This window comes from Thalassophryne amazonica, chromosome 3 (genome assembly GCF_902500255.1).
Source record: "Thalassophryne amazonica chromosome 3, fThaAma1.1, whole genome shotgun sequence".
In the NCBI taxonomy this organism is placed as follows: Eukaryota; Metazoa; Chordata; class Actinopteri; order Batrachoidiformes; family Batrachoididae; genus Thalassophryne; species Thalassophryne amazonica.
Window position 1 is genome coordinate 11305637 of NC_047105.1, and position 24074 is coordinate 11329710.

Sequence of the window (24074 nt, forward strand, 5' to 3'; positions counted from 1 at the left end):
CGATTTCACTGGCTTGTCTAAATGTTGTGCAACAAATTTGAAACATGCTTCAACATGCTTTTTCTTCAGCAGTAGAGTCTTGCGTGGTGAGTGTGCATGCAGGCCATGGCGGTTGAGTGCATTACATATCGTTTTCTTTGAAACAATTGTACCTGCTAATTCCAGATCTTTCTAAAGCTCTCTACAACTGGTCCTTGGCTCTTCTGATAATTCCTTTCAGTTCACTGTCACAAATCATGTGAGGAGCATCTGGCCGTGACCAGTTTATGGTAAAATGATGAGCTTACCACTTTCAGGTTATGGCCACAAGAGTGGTCACCGGAACATTCAGAAGCTTAGAAATCATTCTGTAAACAATATCATCAGTATGTTTTGCAACAATAAGGTTGTGAAGATCTTGAGAGAGCTCTTTGCTTTTACCCATCATGAGATGTTTCTTGTGTGACCCCTTGGTAATGAGACACCTTTTTATAGACCTTCAGTTTGGACTGAACTAGCTCATATTAATTTGCACTGACAAGGGGCAGGACTGCTTTCCTAATTGCTGATAAATTTCAGCTGGTGTCTTGGCTTTCCATGCCTTTTTGTACCTCCCTTTCTTCAGGTGTTCAGTACTTTGTCTCTGTGTCATTTCATGTTAATTACACACAGCTTCATTTATTGACATCTATGGTTTGATTTATTTGTATGTGTGGATTACTTGGGTTGTAACAGACATCTGCAAAAAATGTCATGTCAATAGCTCATTTAGAAATATACTTACTGAGAAAAACGGTGACATGTTCATTACTTATTTTACCTGCTGTATCTTGGTTTTATACAGACTGCAATGGAATAAAACTCAAAGTAAATGTAAGAATTACTGCTTTTGCATTTCCCGTATTGTCCCGACTTTTTCTGATTTGGGGTTGTACTCTTCAATACCTCTTTGAACAAACTATTCAAAATGGACTTACAGAATTGATTGGTACTCGCCATTTTGTTCCGAATGTTGTCTGACTTTAATTGCCTCATAGCTGGTCTGTTTGTGTTTGTCCAATCTTTATGTATGAGGCACTGTTCTGGATAAAAATCAACACAAGCGGTACGAGTGTGTGTGTGTGTTTTGGGTGGGGGGGGCAGATCTGAATATGAAGCAGCCTGTGTGTGTGAGGGTGAAATGCTTGCCCAGATTGGATTTGAAAAGCTACCACACTCAAATAAAACCTTCCGTATCTCGCCGCATTTATTTGTGGCGCACCAGAAAGCAACGGTTTGTTTGCAAGGACAAATCAAACAGCAGAACTCACAAGGGAGGTGTTAAATGCTTTTGGTCAAACATAAAGATGCATTGATCCCACTTATTCTTCCTCTGCCAAATCCACTATGTGAACTCATCATATAGACTCACTCCAGTCTTTTGTACCAGTATCTTTTAGAGCTCAGTGTGTGGAACCATTTGGAGTTACTTATTGTTGGCTGTCTCTAAATATCTTTTCCAAAACCTTAAAAAAAAACCCTCATAAAGCTTGTTTTTGTCAGGAAGAGCCAAAGGGAAACTACAATTTTTATGATCCATATATTGCAGAGGGTCCATCAGTAACACTGCAGTATTTGGCGATGGGTGAGTGTGTCAGGTGCACACGATGACACAGGTGTACACAGGCTTGTGTCATTGTGCTAATGTGTGTGTGCGCATCCCTATGCCTGTATCCTTCTCATATGACATCACAATGAAATGCAACACAGATTGCACTCTATCTGGTGATACAGGTTCATCTTACCAAATGCAGGATTCGATCCTAGTACGTTTCTGTGTGCTTGTGCCATATGTTAACCCTCAAAACGTGAATCGGCTGCAAATCGTGAATTATCTGCAAAACATTAATTGCAAAATGTGAATACTGAAAAAATATCTCGCAAAGCGTGAACACGGGTCTTGCAAAACGTGAATATCATTCATGACATATGTATATTGTTTTCAGTTTATGTAGTTTATGGATTTCAGTTTACGGATCAATTCCTGTAGGAAGTCTTGGATCACAAGCCCTGTCACCGCAAAAAAGATTTTTTTAAATTAATTAATTAATTTATTTATTTTTTGGCGTGGGGGAAGGGTCACACCAGCCGGTGTCGCAGACCAAACGGTCCCCTTAAAAATTGGTCCCCCCGATGACGCGGTTCATGGATTAAAACCTTGTTTCTGCTTCAAACTGCCTCTAGTCATCATCTGTCTCAGTGACAGATATCTGAAGCTTTTGTACAAAAATCATATCCACATAAATTCAGCATTATTTCATCATAAAAGGTGGCAGAAGCGATCGGAGCGAACGAGCCGCTAGCTGATGCGTTCACTGCGCGTCGGACACTTCAAAGCGTCACAGAATTTCGTCTCGTTTCTGCTTAAAATGGTCTCATTTCTGCTTAAAACTGACTTTAGAATGATTTAAGAGGTTTTACCTTAATCATCTGATGGTTAATAATCAGAGACTCTCTCTCAGATGTGCTGCTGTGTTAAGTGCCTTGAGGCATCTCTGTTGTGATTTGTTGCTATATAAATGAAAATAAATTGAAATTGAAAATTGAAATTGCTGTGGTCATAAATGACGCATGTGCAGATGCAAAAGGCAGACCGATTTTTAGGGGGGGACCGTTCAGTCTGCAACACCGGAGAGGTGCGTAGGTGAGCCAAATATCTTTCATTTCTGGTGTCAAGCACCCGGCCCTGCTGGGTGTGTCCCACTTCGGGGACAATGTCAGGTGTGGAGTTTGACGGGGACGGTCCACCTGTCAAACTCAGAGGACAGAAACCTGCCCCTCCGGTAAACGGCTCAATAATCTTAAGAGAAACACTGTAGAAAAATAAACAACACTAGTTTCTAACCTCAGGAAGGTAGACAATGAGCTACAACCTTATTTTCATCCATATGAGCATCCTCTAAGATGAAAAAAATAACATTGACCTGAGCGAGCAGACGGCGGAGAAACGTAAGCATAGGGAGCATCTACAAAGTGCAAAAACATGACACCAGAAAAATATTCCATACATTCAGGTGTGATGTCACCAAACTCCATGCACACATCAGTGGTCTCCTGCTGGTTGAGGCCAGTTTTAGTGAATGAAGTAATAAACAGTTGCCTGATGAAACTCTAGTTTTAGCATAGCTCTATGGAATTCTCGGTTTAAAGATCATCATGAGAAGAAAAAATAAAAGTTGTGTGCATAAGCAGAACAGAAGAGCAGCAGTGTGACCAGGATTTTAGAGTCAAATGAGAATGTGGGCCGTACTGGCTGTTGTCCTCAGCTTGAATCCAAGTGAGAATGGGGAACTCGACTTGAAAAACATTGCTGGATTGTTGCTTCTCCCAAATGTGTGAAAAGGTCTTTAGTCTCCAGATTTGGATGTCATCTTGTTGGATGGTTAACAAATTCTTTATAAATGTAAGTCCAGAATTTGTGGCTAAAATCAAGGAGCCAGAGATAGCAGAGGGTGGGGCTAATACAACCCCTGGCAAAAATTATGGAATCACCGGCCTCGGAGGATGTTCATTCAGTTGTTTAATTTTGTAGAAAAAAAGCAGATCACAGACATGACACAAAACTAAAGTCATTTCAAATGGCAACTTTCTGGCTTTAAGAAACACTATAAGAAATCAGAAAAATAATTGTGGCAGTCAGTAATGGTTACTTTTTTAGACCAACCAAAGGGAAAAAAAATATGGACTCACTCAATTCTGAGGAATAAATTATAGAATCACCCTGTAAATTTTCATCCCCAAAACTAACACCGGCATCAAATCAGATCTGCTCGTTAGTCTGCATCTAAAAAGGAGTGATCACACCTTGGAGAGCTGTTACACCAAGTGGACTGACATGAATCATGGCTCCAACACGAGATGTCAATTGAAACAAAGGAGAGGATTATCAAACTCTTAAAAGAGAGTAGATCATCACGCAATGTTGCAAAAGATGTTGGTTGTTCACAGTCAGCTGTGTCTAAACTCTGGACCAAATACAAACAACATGGGAGGGTTGTTAAAGGCAAACATACTGGTAGACCAAGGAAGACATCAAAGTGTCAAAACAGAAAACTTAAAGCAATATGTCTCAAAAATCGAAAATGTACAACAAAACAAATGAGGAACGAATGGGAGGAAACTGGAGTCAACGTCTGTGACCGAACTGTAAGAAACCGCATAAAGGAACTGGGATTTACATACAGAAAAACTAAACGAAAGCCATCATTAACACCTAAACAGAAAAAACAAGGTTACAATGGGCTAAGGAAATGCAATCGTGGACTGTGGATGACTGGATGAAAGTCATATTCAGTGATGAATCTCGACTCTGCATTGGGCAAGGTGATGATGCTGGAACTTTTGTTTGGTGCCGTTCCAATGAGATTTATAAAGATGACTGATGCCTGAAGAGAACATGTAAATTTCCACAGTCATTGATGATATGGGGCTGCATGTCAGGTAAAGGCACTGGGGAGATGGCTGTCATTACATCATCAATAAATGCACAAGTTTACATTGATATTTTGGACACTTTTCTTATCCCATCAATTGAAAGGATGTTTTGGTATGATGAAATCATTTTTCAAGATGATAATGCATCTTGCCATAGAGCAAAAACTGTGAAAACATTCCTTGCAAAAAGACACAGAGGGTCAATATCATGGACTGCAAATAGTCCGGATCTTAATCCAATTGAAAATCTTTGGTGGAAGTTGAAGAAAATGGTCCATGACAAGGCTCCAACCTGCAAAGCTGATCTGGCAACAGCAATCAGAGAAAGCTTGGAGCCAGATTGATGAAGAGTACTGTTTGTCACTCATTAAGTCCATGCCTCAGAGACTGCAAGCTGTTATAAAAGCCAGAGGTGGTGCAACAAAATACTAGTGATGTGTTGGAGTGTTCTTTTGTTTTTCATGATTCCATAATTTTTCCCTCAGAATTGAGTGAGTCCATATTTTTTTCCCTCTGCTTGGTCTAAAAAAGTAACCGTTACTGACTGCCACAATTATTTTTTCCTGATTTGTTATAGTGTTTCTTAAAGCCAGAAAGTTGCCATTTGAAATGACTTTAGTTTTGTGTCATGTCTGTGATCTGTGTTGGGGAAGTGTCGTGACACGGACCCACAGCAGGGGGCGTTAATGAAGGGACAGTGGAATAGCCAAAAGATAACAATTTAATGTTGTGAAGGTGCACAACGTAATACAGACAAAAACAAATATGCGTTAAATCAGTCTGACACAAGGTGACGTGTGGCAGGCTCGAAGATAAGAGACATCCGGTGCGAGAAGAGCCAGATCCCACACAGCTTCCACCACCAACGGATCTGAAGAACACCGGAGCCGCCAAGCCCTGCGCCCCAGGTGGCCACTGTCTTCAGCAGTCAGACCCGGTACTGCTGGCAGAAAGCAGAAACAGTTCTGGATGAGTGTGAGTTCGCACACTCAGTAATCCCACAGTCTGTGTTCTTTAAGGAGGGAGCACCTCCACCTCCAGTCACACACTCGTGCAGCTCCTGTTTAACCACTTATCTGGTTTGGGGTGTGAGGCGAAGCCATCGCAGTCCACACCAAACGCCAATCCCACAGATAAGGACACACCACAGGAAAACGGCTGCAAAGAAGTTCAGATTATTACTTAATGTAAGTCAGCAGAGAAGTTACCTGTATGGTAGACGATTTCTCGGCGAGGAGGTGGAGTTGCAGTCCGGCCTTGGTAGTGGTGGTGAAGGGTGACAGCTGGTGTTGATAGGTGACAGCTGTCACCTCCAGCGGCTCCTATGCCCTCTGTGTTTGGAGCCCGCACTCCAAGCAGGGCGCCATCTGGTGGTGGTGGGCCAGCAGTACCTCCTCTTCAGCGGCCCACACAACAATCTGCTTTTTTTCTACAAAATTAAACAACTGAATGAACGTCCTCCAAGGCCGGTGATTCCATAATTTTTGCCAGGGGTTGTAGCAGTATGGGGAAAAGAAATTCAAATACAATCTTCCTAAAAGCAGCTGATGAAAAAGAAATCATAGAGATAGTAAGAAATTTTAAATATAAAACATCCGCTGATTGGAATGGCATAGACATGAACAGTGATGCCGGTAACGCGTTACTTAGTTCATGTCTATGCCATTAGTTACTTAGTAACGCGTTACTCTAATCTGACCACTTTTTTTAGTAACAAATAATCTAACGCGTTAATCTTTCCAAATCAGTAATCAGATTAAAATTACTTCTCCAAGTCACTGTGCGTTACTATTATTTTTACATTGTGGGTTGATAGCAGCATTAAACTTGGTCCGTGGGCAGGAGGTCGGGGTTCAACTGAACTGCCCACTTTAAGCGAGCTGTGAGCTTTTCATCCGTGGTTTTCTGCAACAGCTACAACTCGTCCTCACCTCTTAAAGCGCGGTGATCAGCACACCTGCACTGAGCTTTACAAAAACATTTTTATGCTTTTTTTTTCCTCCTTTAATTAGAATTCTGAGCTGAGCCGCTCCGTATCTGTTCGTTAAAAACAGCTGATCCTCCGCAACGTCAACAACTAACACTATTTTCTACTCAAATGCACCTAAACTCTCTTTCTGAGGACCACATGATGTGAAAACGCAATAAAACTTTCTTACCTGTAAATCTGGTCATGTTTTCTGCATAAATAAATGTTATCCATTCTTTGTGCTCAAACGCCAAAGCAGTGGCGAATCCAGATGGAATGGGGGTGTGGGGCAGGGATGTGCCCCCCACAACACCCCTGAGATTAAAGGTCCAGATTTGAAGCCTTTTTTACTACAACTACTAGTACTACTTATAATAATAATAATAATTTCGACAAGTAAAATGTTTAGAGAGAATTTAAATGTTGGAAAAAATGTAATAGTTACATTTATAAACAATGTAGGTTAGAAATTGCAAGTTTTACTGTTACAATGCTGTCAGCAGTTAAATATGAGGTCAAGAAAGAGGTCTTTATTTTACTTTTTATAAAACAAGTATTTATTTTCATTGAAGTCAAGAAAGGGTGACTATAAAGTGTGTTTTGGCAAAACAGGTATCATTGTCATTTTGAGGTGGCAGAGGGTTGTTGTCGACAGCTGGGGAAAGTAACTAGTAATCTAACTTAGTTACTTTCACAATTGAGTAATCAGTAAAGTAACTAAGTTACTTTTTCAAGGAGTAATCAGTAATCAGTAATTTGATTACTTTTTCAAAGTAACTGGCAACACTGGACATGAATACAGTAAAAACAGTTATTGAAGGAATTGCAAAGCCACTAAAGTCTGTTTCACACGGCAAGATAATTAGGCCGATATCGGTCCGATATCGGCCTAATTATCAATCTTAAGGTCGCCCCGACAATTGTGATGACGCTAAAGATAATCTTATATCCTGCCATGTGTGGTGTGTTCAGAGCGCTTTGATCTGCTCAGAAGGACGTCAGGGGTGCTCCAATTGCAAATTGGGGATACTTAACATGTTGGATTGTCTTGGCCTGATATCGCAGTGTGTGTGGTGTCCTCCGACCACACACGTGACTTGTAGCCAATCAGAAAGCGAGGTGAAACAGAGCGGAAAATGAAATCAAAACAGCTGTTCTGACTTGCCAGAAAGTCTGGTGTTCGCACTGTCTCCACTTCTTTAAGAGCACCTTTTCTTTTTCTTTTTGAATTGTTTTAAATAGTTGCAACCTGTCTTTTCAGTCTTGTGAATTCCCCAACAAAATGAAAGTAGAAAAAGTAATACCATTGTTTAAATCTGGAAATAGACACCATTTCACAAAATATAGGCCTGTTTCTTTGCTCTCCCAATTCTCCAAGATACTCAAAAAATGTTTTAATGCCAGACTGGATACATTTATTGAAAAACATCCTTTGCTGACTGAGAATCAACATGGATTCCGAGCAGGCAGATCAGCGTCATTGGCAGTCATGCAACTAATAGAGGAAATCACAAATTATGTTGACAACAGAAAACTTGCTCTGGGTGTCTTCCTTGATTTAAGCAAAGCTTTTGACACTATTGATCATAATATATTATTAGACGAAATGGAAAGGTATGGTATTAGAGGGATTGGGTCAAGCCGGCTGAGGAGCCAGCTGTATAAGAAACAGGAAACAATATGTACAAATGGGTGAGCACAAATCACACTACATGGATGTCACTTGTGGGGTGCCACAAGGGTTAATATTAGGACCTAAGGTGTTTATTTTATACATCAATGATATATGTAATGCTTCAAAGTTACTGAGATTTGTATTGTTTGCAGATGATACAAATGTTTTTTTTTTTTTGTTCTGGGGAGAGCTTGCAGCAGATTTTGGAGCTGATCACAACAGAAATGAATAAAGTCAAATTATGGTTCAACAAAACAAAACAAAACAAAACAAAGATGATGATTTTGGAAGACATTCCATGAATTTTCAAGTAGACCTGATTAGAAACAATACACACATAGAGTATATCAAAATACATTTCTTGGAGTAATCATAGACAACAAAATCAGCTGGAAACCTCATGTAAGCCACGTCAGATTAAAACTGGCAAAATGCACTGCAATTCTGGGGAAGAGAAAATACATACTAGACTATAAAGTCTTACACATACTCTACTGTTCATTATTTTTACCGTATCGGTCTTACTGAGTGGAAGTGTGGGAAACAATGACAAAAGCACCCTGCAGCCACTATGCATATTACAGAAAAGAGCAATAAGGATAATAAGTAAAGTGGGATACAGAGAACATACCAGCACACTATTTGTAAAATCAAATGTCTTGAACTTTATGGATTTGGTCAAATTTAAAACATCACAAATCATGTACAAAGCCAGAAACAATTTACTGATGAAAAATATACAAAATCTATTTATGGAAAGAGAAGGTGGTTGTAATTTGAGAGGAGAATTGAACGTCAAAAAGAATAGAAGTCAAACTCGTAAGAGAAGGATGTGCAGATCAATCTGTGGGGTGGATCTGTGGAACAGTGTGGAGCTGGAGCTCAAACAGAGCACCAATATAAATCATTTTAAAAGACTGTACAAAAAATCTATTTTAAGTGGTTACAGTGTTCACTAAAGTATTCAAAATGGTAAAAGAAACTGACGTATACCAGTACTGGTAATTAATTGTGATTGTTTTTGTATTACTGCTCGTAGTCTGACAGAAATGTTTTATTTTAAATATTGACACAATATAAATAGATGAGGGCATTTAAAAGCTAGATAGTTTCAGCCTTGACCCTTTCTCACTCGGCTACATGTTTTGTTTTCAGTATATTCAGTATTTTATGTATTTTTCTTGTTTTTATTTTATCCATTCATTCATTCGTTTTCTGTTATTGCATGAGTTTGTTGATTGAATTAAATAAAATAAATCAAGTCGAACCAAATCAAATGAGAATAGTTTATACTACAATGGAGCTGATTTAACTTGATTTGGAGTGGGACCAACCAGATGTAGTCTTGGCAGAGTTTGTTTTACTCTGCAAAGTTTGCTGGATGTGGTTATATGGGCCTCTGGGCCTGTACTGGGTCTCATGAGGTGCTTTTTTTTAAAAATTATTTGACTAAACAAGTTCATATTTTTCAGGCTTGTAGCCTAACTGGACTTGAAAAGCAGCTGGTTTTCTGTACTCGACTCCTCCAAGACATAATGGGCTCTGCTCCTCTGCTTAACACTGCAGTCTCTTTAAACAACCTTCCATTACATCAGCCGAAATAGAAGTCAGTTTGTAACCTGGACATCACAGACATGATTTGTCGTAAATAAGCTCTTCTCTCTCTCTCTTTCTGTCTCACTCTTTTTTTTTTTTTCTTTAAACATGTTTGTTATTCGCTTTGGAAGCTCACACTCTCCAGTAATATCATCAGAGCCATGGTGATCATCTCTCTTTGGGGCAGACAGCAGACTAATTGGTCCCATCTCTTCTTGAGTAGATGTTGCAGGAGCTCTGCATAATCTCATTAGGCTGAGGCGAGCAGCAGCCTGCGGGCTGCATGAAGAGAATAAGGAAGTCCCCTTGTCTGTGTTCAGCTGGCCATGGGCGGAAAAAAAATGCTTTTATGGAGACCAGTGGGTATACAGTAACTGTGTCAACCAGGAATTGTTAGGCTGACAGTTTCCTGTGTGTGCATGCGCATACTCAAACGCACTGACGTAAGAGGCTGGAAAGGATGTTATTTCGAGGCAAAAAGTCACATCTCATTTTGAATTGGGAGAAGTGCAGCAGAGGTCTGATATTACCACAGTGACTGTTATCGGGTGTAAGTGGTCTCTTTGTAAAACTATGGTTGTCAAAAGGATGAATGATGCGCTGTACGAAAATTATTTGTGAACAAATCAGCATCAGTGTTGTACCCATAGACTGTATATGTCCTGGACAAACCCAGTGTCACGTGACCTATAGGTTTTCTATAGAGGCCCAGAATAGCAAATACCCCAAAATTGCTGCTCTGTGTGTTCCCATGTTGGCAGTACTTATGCCTGTGCCACGGCGAATGTTTGGAAAAAAGAAGTTGAGTGTGGGGTAACACCGTGCATGACGAGTGCGGGACAAACAAAGCCTTAACACACCCTCCATCTTCACGTTACCGACAGACTAATTTAACAGGCTAAGATCTGTTCAGGTGTTTATAGGGCAGCGCAGACTAGTTTAAACCTCTACGTGATATCGCAGGATTTGACCACATCTAGGCACAGCCGCCAGCCGGCCTGTTCGGCAGAGAATCCCTGGGTGGAGTGTGGGAGTTTCAGCACAAACCATTCAGCGCCGCTCGCTAAACTTAAAAGCATACTCGCTGTCACCGAGTGGAAGTGCCGGTTTAAGACACGCCGGTTTAAAATGGTTTCCGCTGACACCCCATCCTCCAAATGGTTTGTGCTGACACTCCCACACTTCACCTGGGGATTAGTCTCTTCTCACAAACAGTGTCAGTTCTAATGGCAAAATGGTGCACTGTTTTGTTTTCGGCTGCATTCACCGAAGCAGTTGCGAAAAGTGCAGTTTTATTCAGTTCCTGGTGGAGAAGGGAAGACGAGGCAAATGGGAGACGTCTGTAAGTGTTGGCATACACTGCGAACAAGAGTAGCTACAGTAGTGTTCAGAATAATAGTAGTGCTATGTGACTAAAAAGATTGATCCAGGTTTGGAGTATATTTCTTATTGTTACATAGGAAACGAGGTACCAGTAGATTCTCAAAAACCCAACAAGACCAAGCATTCATGATATGCACACTCTTAAGGCTATGAAATTGGGCTATTAGTAAAAAAAAAGTAGAAAAGGGGGTGTTCACAATAATAGTAGTGTGGCATTCAGTCAGTGAGTTTGTCAATTTTGTGGAACAAACAGGTGTGAATCAGGTGTCCCCTATTTAAGGATGAAGCCAGCACCTGTTGAACCTGCTTTTCTCTTTGAAAGCCTGAGGAAAATGGGACGTTCAAGACATTGTTCAGAAGAACAACGTAGTTTGATTAAAAAGTTGATTGGAGAGGGGAAAACTTATACGCAGGTGCAAAAAATCATAGGCTGTTCATCCACAATGATCTCCAATGCTTTAAAATGGACAAAAAAAAAAACAGACGTGTGGAAGAAAACGGAAAACAACCATCAAAATGGATAGAAGAATAACCAGAATGGCAAAGGCTCACCATTGATCAGCTCCAGGATGATCAAAGAGAGTCTGGAGTTACCTGTAAGTGCTGTGACAGTTAGAAGATGCCCATGTGAAGCTAATTTATTTGCAAGAATCCCCCACAAAGTCCCTCTGTTAAATAAAAGACATGTGCAGAAGAAGTTACAATTTACCAAAGAACACATCAACTGGCCTAAAGAGAAATGGAGGAATATTTTGTGGACTGATGAGAGTAAAATTGTTTTTTTTGGGTCCAAGGGCCACAGACAGTTTGTGAGACAACCCCCAAACTCTGAATTCAAGCCACAGTTCACAGTGAAGACAGTGAAGCATGGTGGTGCACGCATCATCATATGGGCATGTTTCTCCTACTATGGTGTTGGGCCTATATATCGCATACCAGGTATCATGGATCAGTTTGGATATGTCAGAATACTTGAAGAGGTCATGTTGCCTTATGCTGAAGAGGACATGCCCTTGAAATGGATGTTTCAACAAGACAATGACCCCAAGCACACTAGTAAACCAGCAAAATCTTGGTTCCAAACCAACAAAATTAATGCATGGCAGATGTGAAGAAATCATGAAAAACTGTGATTATACAACTAAATACTAGTTTAGTGATTCACAGGATTGCTAAAAAAGCAGTTTGAACATAATAGTTTTGAGTTTGTAGCGTCAACAGCAGATGCTACTATTATTGTGAACACCCCCTTTTCTACTTTTTTTTTTTACTAATAGCCCAGTTTCATAGCCTTAAGAGTGTACATATCATGAATGCTTGGTCTTGTTGGATTTGTGAGAATCTACTGAATCTACTGGTACCTTGTTTCCTATGTAACAATAAGAAATATACTTAAAACCTGGATTAATCTTTTTAGTCACATAGCACTACTATTATTCTGAACACTACTGTACGTTCTCTCACTTGCACAACCGCCTCGACACGTTTGAGTCACAAACAGACTGCAACACATGTCCACTTCCCTCTGCATCATCACTTTTTCTTTGCATTTTAACTTTCTTTGCATGTAATTTGCCCAAAAACTCAGAGAAAGTGCCTTGTTCCTGTCCCCAGAAGTAGAGAAATTACATCATATGCATCATATTTTATGCCTTTAGCGCCTGCTCTCAAACGGGACTGTGTTTCCCAATTAAATCATATTTTTGGGGATTGCACAGTGGTTTCTCATAATGGCTAGCTTTGCTGTGGGCTTTAAAAAATATGAACCACTTATTTTCTCAGTAATTTAGGATTAATTGGCACTAACTATCAAAATACTGATAGCTATTAAAATGCTAACGCAATTAGCATCCAAAATTAAATAAGACAAAAATTTTACTCAACATAAATACTGGCGCTCAGACATTAACCGTTAACGTTTAACCTTGTTGGCTAGCAAGGTACGGTTGGCTTATTAACGGCTAATTTAACGGTAGCTATAGTTGGCTTATTTTCGTTATTTACATTTTTATTTTACATGGTGTAGAGTTTTTTAATAGATATCAACTTATAGTATCTAAGTTTGGGGTTTCCATTAGATACCATATAGCATATGTATTTTGTCTTCCTATAGTAAGCTAGCATGGTGAACTTTAGATAGATACATAAAAATATATTACATCATAGCTTCTGTTACTATAATATAATAACCATATTTATATCTTAGCCTACAAGCTATAATTTAACTTTACTACTAGTCTATAGACTAGGTATATGTATAATACAATCTTCTCCTATATGAATATTTAGGTTTTATAAGCTAACACCTATAATATTATGTAGTAAGTATATTTCTTGTATATATTGTTTATTACCCTTATTCTGTAAATTTTACTTATATACATGTTGTCCAATTTTCTTGAGCTGCTTGGGTGGGTAAGGAGAGTTCCCATGGGATAAAAAAGCTTTTCAACTTACCATCCCTGGTTCTCAAGAGCAGGCACCTAAGTGGCTCTGCTCTACTCTATTCTACTCTTCCAATTCTAAGGTGGAACTATGCCAGTATACAAAGGTATATCTAAATACCTAAAAAGGAAGAGTAAAATATGAGAGTAGAAAAGAGTAGAGTAGAACCACTTAGGTGCCTGGTCTTGAGAACCAGGGATCAACTGGAAAAATCATTAAGGGCCTTTGGTCAATTACACAAAATTACACAAATTCCTTAACTGTGCTACCTGCTCCAAGGCCTTTTCACTTGGTCACATTTAGTTTGGAACTGTTTATGTGATGTGACATCTTGTAATGGCCCTTGAGTTCAATAGATACTTTCTAAGAGTCAAGCATTCTAAAGTGTAAAGTCCATTTGAAATTAAATTGTAGAACTTTGTTGAGTTCAATTTATTTATATAGCTCCAAATCACATCATAAGCCATCTCAAGGTGCTATATATGAAAACTATACCACATCTCTTTATTACAACATGAGTACGACTGTTTATCACGGTTCTAGCCATATCTACTTTACGGATGTAGAGGATTCAGTGGCAAATGGTTTCACAAAGAAAGGAAGCTGTTCTCATCTTACTTGTATCATAGCAATACAAATAAGCAGGGACTGTAGTAGTATTTCTTAAAGAAAGTAATATGCAGGGTTTTTTTCATCCTGTCACCACCAGTGACTTATTATGATCATCCATTCCTGTTCCTAAAGCTCGTATTCAGCCCTTTCATCTGAAGTTATTGAAGCGTCAAGATAAGTAAACTATCCTCATTACTAATCATTCCTTCAGCCACGAGGTCACACGTACTATTAAGGTTCTTGTCAACGCTGCCTTCCATAGTGTCTCCCTTTGGCTTTGTATCTAATCAGGCCTGATAAGAGCATGCCAGCACGGTGTGGGATCTCGCCTGTTCACGTCCTGCTCATCATGTGAGGCAGCATTAAGTGTCTGTTTATCATCGCCTACCCACATAATTGGACTTGAATCCAGTTATCTTTTTCATCTGTTTTAATTGATTGGGTTCTTATACAAGCAGCTGTTAATAAACTGCTTCCGATGTTGCTTGGCCACTGCGGAGTTTGTGATTTTTTTTACTTCATTATAACAAGTGAAGAACTCCACCGCTGAGTTATTGGCCTTATTTAACTTCTACCTGTCTGACAGCAGTGATGGACAGGGAGCGCTGCAGTGTTCCATTTGAGACAAAAAGGCTACCTCCACCACATTACTCACAGCCTCCCTTTTTTGGTTGTGCCTCACATTTTCTCCCCATCCAGGGGGAGTCATAGACTCTTGTCCGCTTCATGCTACAGAATCTGGAAATTCCAATGTAGGAATTACTGTCCTTCCTGGTTTTTGCAGGAGATTGACATTCTAAGTATTTAATGTCCCGGTGCTTCCTGTCTTACTGTATGATTGTGAGACTTGGATACTAACGAGTCACCCAAGGTGAAGACTGGATGGTTTGGTACTAGGCCTCTTTTGAAGAACCTTGGGTACCACTAGAGAGCTTCTGTGGTTAGTTAGTAAGACTAAGATGAGAAGTATTGGTATCGTGAGTGAACATTAACTATAATGTTTTATCCATGTCCTGTGTTAATCTGGATATGATTTAGTACGCAGGTGCCTCAGTGGCTACATTTACATGCTGTTAATATTCGGGATAAGGTCAATAATCTGATTTCTGAATCATTAGGAATAACCCGTTTACATACTTAAGCAGACAGAGTTACTCCTGTATACATGGTCATTGGTATCATTTGGAATATCCCCATCTAAAAAGCAATGCACGTCTTCCACCGGTGCTTGATTTGGTCTGGCGTTCGTGCAAATCCTGCTTTGCGTAACTTTTTGGCCACCTTCTTGTAAATGTTGCTATCTCGGTACTTTCTACCGTCAATAAAAGACATTATATTCAAGTCTTTCACGATACTAATGAAGTACTCGGTTTCCTCTTCGCTCCAAAAGTGTGATGCTGTGCTGCCGCGTCTGTATTTCCCCATGCGTGTTTACCTCTGCTTGTGGTGTCTGGTGGGTTGTGCGCGCCACATACAAGTAGTTGCCGTACTCAAAAGACCAAGATTCCTTGCAGATAGGACATGCGCCGAACACAAAATAATGTTCCTTTCTATGGGGATATTCCGATGCGCATTTATGTGACCTGATATTTGGGTTAGAAAAGGAGTAACCCAGGGGTCATATTCGGGTTTTTAAAAACAGGAATATGAGCATATTCGGGTTTTTGCGGGTGTTTACTAGGGATGTGAATTGTACAACAACTCACGATTCAATTCGGTTCCAATTCTTGGGGTGACGATTCGATTCAGAATCGATTTTCGATTCAAAGAGCTCTGAGAAATAGTTATATTACATAAAAAATGTTTATGTTTAAGAAAATGCAGCTTTACAAGGTTAATCGAGTGATTCTAAAGATGTAAATGTACTTATCTGCTTTGCTCGTTCAGATTTGGCTGGCAGTTTAGCAACGTGCTGGTCAGTAGTCGGCAGGGACCGCTGCTCCGCTTCTTTTAGCTCCGGGTGATGGCGTAGCATGTGGGCTTGCAGATTTGAAGTGTTTCCGAAGTACTTGACTTTCATTTTGCAGATTTTGCACACTGCATAAGTCATGTCAAGCTCCTTCTTACGCAGCAAATAATAAAATCCAAACACGCCCAAACATTTGCCTTCAGCAAAGACGGTGCTGGCTGAATTAGCTCTTCATCGACCATGCTAAGCTGCAGCTCATGAATGCTTGAAGCATGCCGGACCCTCCCCTCACGGGGACGCTGCAGTATGGAAGCCGTTGCCTGACAAACAGTACGCGCAGCGAGTAAGCAAGAAAATGTTTTTAAAAATTGCTTTTTAAAAATCGATTCTTGGACATTTTGGATTGATTCAGAATTGTAATGAATAAGAATTGCGATTCGGACGTGAATCGATTTTTTTCTGACACCCTTAGTGTTTACATGGCCGTGCACAACTGGGTTATTGCTGATATTCCGGTTATGAAAGGGTTATTGGCTGCATGTAAACATAGTCACAGTTGAGGACTCCAGCAAAATGAATGGGCCAAGGGGTCACCCATGTTTCACTGAATTGGGTCCTGGTTTGCCACCTGAGCAAAAATCTGGTCCAACCATACCTCTTGGAATTAGCCATCTACGAGGTCTGTCAATAAAGTAACGGTCCTTTTTATTTTTTTCAAAAACTGTACTTTTTTTCAAAAACTGTGAGCACGCCTTGGGAAGGAGTGGTCCCGCCCCCTTGTCGGATTTTCATTGTCTGGAAATGGCGGAATGAAAAGGACTTTTTTTCCATCAGAATTTTTTCAGAAGCTGTTAGAGACAGGCACCTGGAAACCATTTGAAAAATTTATCTGGCTTTCAGTGAAAATTTTACGGGCTTCACAGAGAATAAGGACTGTTAGTACAGCTTTAAGGACAGCTTTAAGGACGGCTTTAAGGACGGCTTTAAGGACGCTCGGCGCACCGCACTCCGAGCTGCAACGACGCGGCACAAGCCACCGGACCATTTCTAAACAGATGGCTCTGTGCATACGAGACTGTCGTGTGCTCTTTCTCTGGTTATCACAAGAGCTGGACATCAGCCATTTTCCGGCAGATTTCACTTTTAACAAGAGATTTTGTCATGGAAAGCCGCGCGGAGGCTTCGCGCGTAAAGACCGATTCGCTTTGGAAGCGAGACAAAGGAACACCTCCGTTTCGGCGTGTCAGAGGACAAGTTTGGTCACTTGACATGGATTATTTGTCCCATTTGTGTTGCATTGCATTTAGAGTGCAATTTGGTTCCATTTAGCATGCAAATTTGGTTCCATACGTTTGGTACCATTGCACTCTGTGAACCCCGCCCACTAGTGTGGGTAGCATTTAGTTAAACATGCAGAGTTTGTTTTGCTGACAGATGACGATTTGGTTGAGCTAACTGATGGTGCTAATTCTCTGGACACGCACACACATGCATGCACGCGCACACACACAGTGCAGTGGATTTGTTTCGTGTGTGCGTGTGTTTTTGACAGTGCTAATTCTCCGAAGACACGCTTGCGTAGCCATCTGGAGGCATGAGCTGTTAGGAGGAAGTTAGAATGAAAAGCTGGACTAATTTCTCACGTGGTTTTTTTTTTCACTGCACTGACGAGGTACAGAGTCTTTTGGAAGTACACAAAGTTGGTGCACAGCATCATGGATGACATTGTCAGAATTATTTTTGGACTCCTATTTAAAGTTTGTGTTGGATTGTTGATGTCAAAGCAACAGTGATGCACCAAAGCTGGACAAATTTCTGACGTGATTTTTCGCTGGAGTGAGGAGGTACAAAAAGTCTTTTTCTTTTTTTGAAGTACACAGTCAGTGCAGTGACGCACCAGAATGTCTTTTCTGTTGTTTATAAATTAATATAATATCAAATGACAAAGATCTATTTTTGCCATTATATAAAACAAATAATGAATGTTTTTACATTCTTTCAATGGTACAAATATTTAATTCTGTGAAAGCTGGAACAAACCATTCAACTTGTCTTTGTCTCGTTGAATGGTATGTTCCAGCTTTACCTCATGAAATATTCGTACCATTGAACTCATAAACATTCATTATTTGTATATTAAAGTGATTACTTTAATATGTACCAATAATGCATCAGTGCTTTTGTTTTTGTGACTGTTAAAATATTTGATTGTGCAGATATTTTGTGGATTACTTGTTGGTGAAATTTGGTTAATTGTTGTCATCTTGAAACAAATTCTACACATCGTATGGTCACATCCAAATGAACGGGAAAGGATTTGCGGTGTCACAGCAATTTCCACAGACAGTTTTAGTCTGTGATGCCATAATTATGAGTTTGTAGAGTGACAGTGACAATAAAATTCATAGTTTGATGTGGATGTGCATTTGCAAACTGTCCAGCAGGTGGCAGGACATCACATGATGTCTTCCTTTTCGTACAGGTTCTAGAATGATATTTGGAACATGGGCGTTTCAAAGTTTTCCAAATGCTTCAAAAGAAGCATAATTTGCAGTACTGATGAAAAGTTATACCACACCCCCAGCCACACTACCTATCTACTCTTGAATTTGCTGTTTTGAAGTTGTGAAACTCACAGTGGGACAAAGTCATTCTCAAGTCATCAATTTGCAAGTCCCAAGACAAGTCTCAAGTCAGCTTGCAAACAATTGGTCATTATGACTTGAGACTTGTTGATTCATGACTTGAGAGTGACTTGATGGTGACTTTGTCCCACTTCTGGAAACTCTCACCGTCTCGCGCTCCTTGAGTCATGCGAGAGGTCAGTTTCAGAAGAAATACGATTCAGGGCACAATGTAAACAAACCTCCTGAAGTGTGGACAACAAGACAACATCAGGGCGCAGCAGAAGTCCATCACAGGTGCTACACCTCCTCTAGATAACCCTCACAACTTGGGAGAACGTGTCATCATCATAATCGCCTGTCAACTCGCTGGATCAATGCCATCCACATCCTCGTTAGCCATTGTTTACATGCACTGTAAGACGCCGGAACTCTGCTGGCGCCGCAGTGTATTTTGGGAAGCGCAGGGGGCCGCCAGGGGGATTAAAGTACCGAATTCTGGTTTTACTTTCTCATTCTGTACTGGGCATCATGTTTATCCATGAATTCCTTTAACTTGACACTAGCCTGATGGGCGGTACACACCGTTGAGCACACAATGTGCTCGGTATTTCATCAGGTGGCAAACAACCTGCATGCGAGTATCACAGCTGTTCATAGTTTTTCATAATCCATCTAGTATTCATTAACCATCCAGCAGGGGGCAAGTACATCTATGTGATGTTATACAGACAATACAAAGTTGATGTTAGCATGGATCTGGTGCATCAAATTTAACTCCAAATTAATAATGTCATCCTTATTATGAGCTATTTTTTAATTTGCTGAGTGACAAGATGATAGTGTTTATTTTTTGAGTTATTGTCTACAGAAGCTGGCTGGGCTCAACTAACCCACTCATCTACATTTTTGCTGCACAAGCCCTACTTGTTATCAGTGGAGGGATTAAGATTAGATTAGATTAAACTTTATTGCCCACCTCAGCGGAAACTTGTCTTTGGTTCACCACAAAAAAAGTTTAGACAATCACAAAACATGACAGTTAATATACAACAGATAAAATTACAATAAATAATGGTTTCATAAAAATTCATCCAATTTCATGTGCTGCATCACTTCTGCATAACTTCGCTAGCACCTGTTCTGTAGACTGACTGCATTAGACACAAATGACCCCCTATACACCTTCTTTGTTGCAAAAGACATTCTGTAATGGTGCCCAGAGGGCATCAGTTCAAACTCCTCAAACAAAGGATGGTCCTTGCCACTGATGATGGATTTCGTCATTCTCTGCAAAGCTGCCTGGTAAAGAACATCCAGTGACTTTTGCTCTTAATAAAAAGGTCACATACATTTTGAAATGCTGATTAGAATAAAATTGTATAATTGTTATTTTCATTTTCTCACCTTGCAGTGTGAATGTGGTGACGGAAGGGAAATGATAATCACAGTGGTTATCGGCCCACGTTGGTCCTGTGGAGCGAAGAATTCCTTTAAAGTCAACTTTGCTCCTGCAGTGATGATGAAGTCTCAGCAGTCTTTTCTTGCCTGTATAAGAATTTACTGCAGAGTCAAGTGGTAATATTTTGTGCCGGAGCAATTATAGCTGATTTTTATACTGTACCTAACCGAAACGTGGAATAATTCATCCTGCGAGGCAGATCCTCAGAGAGTTTGGATAATAAAGAGACTGTGCCTGTTGTTTGTGAAAAGAGGCTCTGCAGTACCGATATGGTTATTGTTTTTATTGTTACCTGAATTAATTGTGTTTATTGTGAGGAATAAGCATTTTTCACTGAAATCATTATTTACAAAGAGAAGAAGACACAAAGTCTGAATTGCACATTAAAGCACAAAACTTGTAAGGAAACAGGAATGCTGTAGTGTGGACGTGGCCGCTGCATGAGTCGTTGTCATACAAACATGAAATCATGTTCAGATGTTGATTATTGAGGTTTCAAATCCCACAAAATCTAAAAAAAAAAAAAAAACGTCAGAGTTCGCCACTCTGTGAGATGTCATTAACATTGAGAAATGCATTGAGACGCTCTGATCAGGCTGCAATTTAACCACGGCACACGGACGACACCATTAACATCTCAAAGTAAAACTTGAGATGTTACTCAAGTTACTGAGTAACATCTGACAGTATACAATGTAAACTTTTTATATGTTGTGCCTAAAACTCTTCTGAATATATTATCTGGGTTTTTAGACATAGTTATTGTGTTTCTTTTATGTAAACATGCGAGAAGCTCAGGTTGTTCCTCCGTTATTTTCAGTGGGAGTTGCTGTGAGCTGCAATCGCTTCCTGTTCATGTCCTTCTGGGGGAAGTGAAGTTTGTTCTTCAACGTTCTGATTATTGTCCTTTACAGCACCGTTTGTTCCAGAGTAATGTAATTTATATATATGTATATATATAATGTCTAAAATTCAGTTTGCTTTTGTGAAATTACACGCAGATTAAACGTAGCAGACACGGAATATTTGTTTTAGCAAGTTTTCAGGTTCTCATGCAGCAGTCTCTTATAAATGTTATGAAAAGCATAAAAATTACATTTTGGTAGTCTAATGTTCATTTGCAATGGTTTTTATGTGGTTTCTCCATGTTGTTTAGACTGCAGTGACTCTCTGACGTGCAAGGGATTATGGGATATCTCAATAGGGCGAATAGGCAGCATGATGGTTTAGTGTTTTGCCTCACAGTTGGAAGGTCCCAAGTTTGCCTTCTGTTCTTTCTGTGTGGTGTTTTTATGTTCTCCCTGTGTTTCTGTGGGTTCCCTCCAAGTGCTGCGGCTTCATCTCACGTCCAAAGACATGCAGATGAACTGGTGACTCTAAACCAGGGGTGGGCAGTCATGTGCCATGAAGGGCCGAGACACTGCAGGTTTTCCTTTCAACCAATCATCTCAGCAGGTGATTTCATTCGTGATCAGGTGTCTCAGCAGCTGATTTCAATGTCCATCAGGTGTTTATGTTCAAGGGAGAAGCTCATCAGCAACCCACCTGCTGAGGTGATTGGTTGCAAGGTAAACCTGCAGTGTCTCGGCCCTCGTTGCCCACCCCTGCTCTAAACTGACCATAGGTGTGAGTGAGAGTGTGAATGTGTCTGTCTATACTATGTGTTGGCCCTGCAATAGACCAGCAGCCTGTCCAGGCTGTACCCTGACTCTTACCCAATGACCACTCTGACAACAACACCTCCCCACCCCCACCCCCGACATTTCTTCACTGCATCGTCAGGTTTAGAAAAGTGGTTGAGGTTATGTTGAAATACTGTAGCTGAGGTGCTGAACCCCGAGACCCTAGTCTTCAAATTGAAGTCAGAACTTCTTCTTTTGGTTGCTCCCGTTAGGAGTTTCCACGGCATATTACTCTTTTCCATCTCACCCTGTCCTCTGTATCTTCCTCTGTCACACCAACCACCTGCATGTCCTCCCTCAGCACCTCCATAAACCTTCTCTTTGGACTCTCTCTTCTCCTCCTGCCTGGTGGCTCCATCTTCAGCATCCTTCTCCCTATATACCCTGGGTCCCTCCTCTGCACACATCCAAACCATCTCAATCTTACCTCTCTGACTTTTTCTCCAAAACGTCCCACCTGAGCTGTCCCTCTGATATGTTCATTCCTAAGCCTGTCCATCCTAGACACTCCCAAAGAGAATCTCAACATCTTGAGCTCTGCCACCTCCAGCTCTGCCTCCTGTCTTTTTGTTAGTGCTCAAAGCCCATCACTGCCTGATGATGAATAAACAGCACAACAGTCAGACACGTCTTACATAAGCAGGATCACAATGCACGTGCACTGTGCTTTTCTGTGCATATCATCTCTAGTCCATTGCAGTGATGTAATATATATGACAATGTATTATGCACACTGTAGGCAAAGAAAAAGAAGTAGGTGGAGGGAGAAAATAACTCATATTTGACTGTGTGTGTGTCTCTCTCTCTCTCGCTTTCCTTCTTACTGTCTCCCTTTTTGAGTGTGACAGGGAACATGTGTAAAATACACATACATTCATTCATTTTCCAAACTTGCTTACTTCTATTAAGGGTCATGGGGCAAGAGGTGGGGTGCACCCTGGACAGGACACCAGTCTACTGCACGGCCACACAGAAATAGAGAGACAGACACATTCACACACACACTTACAGTCAATTTACATTTTCAAATCCACCTACTGTAACCTGCATGTCTTTGGAAATGGGAGGATGTAAGAGGACCTGGAGGGAACCCACACAATCTATCGATTATTTTGGCGATTAATCGAGTAATTGGATAAAAAGTACAGCGTTTTTAAACAAAATCAACAGTCCAGGGCTCTCCCTAAGCAATGGCACAATGTCACTGTGCCATCAAGCAGATTGTCAAATTTAGTGTATCCCTTTCTGTTTTCCTGGGTAATTATTTATTTTTTCACATCTTTACAAGTTTTGGATCTTTCCCGATGTTTGGACCGATGCGGCCGCATCAGTCAAATTTTTTACACATCGTTCATCATCTGTAAAAAAAAAAAATCCCGAATAGTGCTGAACGCGTCAACCTGTTGTCCGTAAATTATACTAGATATTTTTCCAAGTTTCAGAGTCATACGGACGTACAAATAAAGTCAGATATTCAGGGTTTGGTCTGCAGCAGGTCTGTAATCAACCGTTTCTGCAGCGCGACTCCACTTTGAAGCCGTGAACCATTGAAGCAGTGCTTCGATCCACTAGCTCGTTGGTTCTTTGATTCGCTGCTCTTCAGAAGCGGTAAGTTTGCTTCTTAACCCCTCTCAAAGCCATTAAAATACCGTGAGTCACTTTTGTGTGGATTAAAGTCACTAACTGGGACTCTTGTCTTGTTGCCGTCAAGAAACGAGAATCGTCCTCCGTTCCATTGTCACAGCTCCAAACGCTGCGTGGCTCTCTGCCGAGACAGAGTCCGGTTGGAATAACTTCAGAACAAATTGCCGCTTTAATTAAAATGACACCTCTTTCCAAACGTTGCAATACAGACAAGAAACTACAATCGACTAAAACTTTTTTTCCTCCCAAAATGAGATGTGCTGTATTTCTTTACAAATTCCTGAAGTGAAGCACAGCAGCTGTACGAATCAGCTCAGATATATGGAAACACATTCATGCCAATAATGTCTGAAAGGAAATGCTTTTGACAAAACTACAGATTTTGTTTATTCCTATTTATGTCCAGAGATCAAGGATCCACCATGTAGAGTTTATTATGTCCAAAGTTAGGATCCAGTGACCAATTTCACATTTATTTACTTTGACTCAATAAAATGTTCAATTTCAATTTAATCGGCTTATAAAGTGCTAAATCACAACAAAATCTAAATATACTAAAACAAATACATCGCAGTTGTACAATTGTGATGTATTTGTTTTAGTATATTTAGTCATGGACAT

General features: G+C 40.3%; 1 protein-coding gene and 1 long non-coding RNA gene across 5 annotated transcripts in view; one reads left to right on the top strand and one right to left on the bottom strand.

The window, feature by feature from the left end:
• The window catches only part of LOC117506338 (membrane-associated guanylate kinase, WW and PDZ domain-containing protein 3), a 463321-nt gene that overhangs the window by 102986 nt on the left and 336261 nt on the right, over nucleotides 1-24074 (top strand). The window lies entirely within an intron of this gene.
• LOC117506341 lies at nucleotides 1339-22136 on the bottom strand. The gene is made up of 3 exons (XR_004559433.1): nucleotides 21997-22136; nucleotides 14702-14707; nucleotides 1339-1349 (listed from the first exon to the last, which is right to left on the bottom strand). It is a non-coding gene; the product is annotated as an uncharacterized LOC117506341 (long non-coding RNA).